General features: G+C 41.9%; 1 non-coding gene across 1 annotated transcript; it reads left to right on the forward strand.

The window, feature by feature from the left end:
• Window positions 1-482: 482 nt before the first annotated feature.
• On the forward strand, window positions 483-588 carry LOC122030675. The gene has a single exon (XR_006125538.1). It is a non-coding gene; the product is annotated as a small nucleolar RNA R71 (small nucleolar RNA).
• The last annotated feature ends 1,984 nt before the right edge of the window (window positions 589-2,572 follow it).

Consider the following 2,572-nt stretch of genomic DNA (forward strand, 5'->3'; position numbering starts at 1 on the left):
AACTGAGTTCATGTGGTCTTCTATTGTACTTCTCCTCAATTCTATACAAGTCATTTTTTAGAAGTTCTTCATGATTCTTGCCGCTCCTCAACTTACTATCATTACACTTTTCACTAGATCTTATTTGTGTAGGAGGGGGATCTTCTTTGAACCATTTTGAAACTATGCTCTCAATCTTTGCCCCCAAATGTTTGAACTCCTCACTCTGTGACTTCCGAATTTCGACATTCTTGGGTGGTTGAATTGTATTTCGTTTGACAGGCTCCCTAGTATATATGGCTTGTACTTCTTGAGTTTTTAGGGGAGATTCCATCCAACTTTTGCTCGACCATCCATGGAGGTTCAATGTCACTTGATCAATTAATGTATAAGCTTCTTCTATACTCTTGTCCATAAATGAACCTCCAGCTGATGAATCTAACAAACACTTATTTGAAGAAGAAATTTCCCTATAGAATATGTGTAGAATCAACCATTTCTCCAAGCCATGGTGAGGGCATTGCCTTCGTAGACTCTTGAATATGTCTCATGCTTCAAATAAAGATTCTCCATTTGCTTAAACAAAATTTGTGATGCAACTCCTCATGTAGATTGTTCCACTTGGAGGGAAAGAATGATTCAAAAATTGCTGCTCCAATTGTTCCAAACTTGTGATGCTTTGAGGATGAAGAGAATATAACCAAGTCCTTGCTTTATCCTTGATACTAAAAGGAAATGCCATCAACCGAACTGCATCTGCTGATACTCCTTCACAATTCACCAAATCGCAAAGCTCTAGAAATGTCTCAAGATGCAGATAAGGACTTTCTGATACTTCTCCTCCGAATTTGTGATCTTGTATCATGGAAATTAACTCTGGGTCTTGTTGGAAATTTTTTGCTTCAATAAGAGGCTGCACAATGGGAGACATAAATCTTGCAGAAATAGGTGCCGAGAAATCTCTTAAGGCCCTGCTTGACATGTTAGTGCTCATCAAAATAAAATGAGTAAAAATAAAAATGAAGAATTAAAGATAGGAAATGAAATGCTATATGAAAAACAAGAAACAAAATGCAGAATTTAAATTTATAAAAAAAATGTAGTTTTTTTTTTGAATTATGAAGATGGAAAAATAAAAACTATTCACAAGTCTAGACTAACTAAATTGCTAATCTACTAATGTTAATGTGAACAGTCCTCGGCAACAGCGTCAAAAACTTGTTACGCAACCGCAAGTGTACGATTTTGTCGTCAGTAATATAAAAGATTTGTCGAATCCACAGGGACTGTTGATTAAGCACTAGAGATGTCGCAAGTAGGTTATCTAGACGGCCGAAAGTTAGCTTTGGCGCTTGCAAACTAACGAGAGTGATTGAAGAGAGAAAGAAGGTTGAGAGAGAGAGAAGAGATCTTGGAGGGAATGAGCTTCGGGAGATGGATTCTAGGATTTCGGTTTCATTGTAATACTAGGAGATACTACATAGATTGCTTAGTTTCTACCCTCTATGTCCATGCTCTTGTAGGAAGTTAGATTGGTCAATATCCCTAAGTATCGAATAAAGACGGTCCCTGTGAAATCCTGTAACGGTTAACCCCTGTCACTAGGGTGCCTCGGTAGATCACAGGAATTCATGTCTAGTAAATAGCAATAAGGATAAAGATAGATGGTACGGGTTCCTACTTCCTTATGGAGGAATTACCTCTCCTTTCAAGAGAATGTCCTAGACATCCGTGAACGGGTTACCCTTGTCACTAGGGCCCCTCGGGTATACGATCTAGAGCACTCTCTCTACGAGAGCAGCAATTCCTATGGGATTATTTCTCCTTTTAAGGGAACGTCTTAGATGTCCGGAAAGGGTTACCCCTATCACGAGGGTACCTTGGTCAATACGCTCTAGGGCATCCCCTTGCGTGATCAACAATCCTCCACATCAATCAACAAAGCGTGCAAGAAACATAACTACATCACACACACAACTTCATCAAGTATGAACAAGGCATAAACAATTCATTGAATATAAATAAGGTGAATCAACATAGTTCTACATCTTCATCGTATTACAAATACTTCCTAATCCTAGAAGAGGATGTCTACTCCATTGTGGTGGAAGAACAACCCCAGAACATAAAGAAAAGCATACTTACAACCCTAGAAGGAAAGGAAGAAGAGATGTTTGATGATTCCGATGTCTTGGGGATGCTTCCTTGCTCCAGAGATGAACAGATCGTGAAGAGACGGCGGTGGATAAAGCTCGACGGCTTTCCCCGAGGGGAGGGACGAAGTCCCGAACCAAAGATGAACCCAAGAATAGGTTTCTTGACCCTTTTATAAGCTAGGGTATGGGCGCCGCATGGCCCGTGGCACGGTCGTGCAAGGTTGGCACGACCACGCCCATCCTCTCCTCTGGCGAAGCTGCACGGCCGTGCCGATTAGCACGACCGTGTGGTCTCTGGCTTCTGCTCCCTGAGGCACGGTCGCATGGTCATGCAAGGGTGCACGGCCGTGCACTGTTCTGCCTCTGCCATGGTCGCACGACCGTGCAAGGGTGCACGATCGTGCACTGCTCCCTTCTGTCTGGTCACACGACTGTGT

Source organism: Zingiber officinale, chromosome 10B (genome assembly GCF_018446385.1).
Source record: "Zingiber officinale cultivar Zhangliang chromosome 10B, Zo_v1.1, whole genome shotgun sequence".
NCBI lineage: Eukaryota > Viridiplantae > Streptophyta > Magnoliopsida > Zingiberales > Zingiberaceae > Zingiber > Zingiber officinale.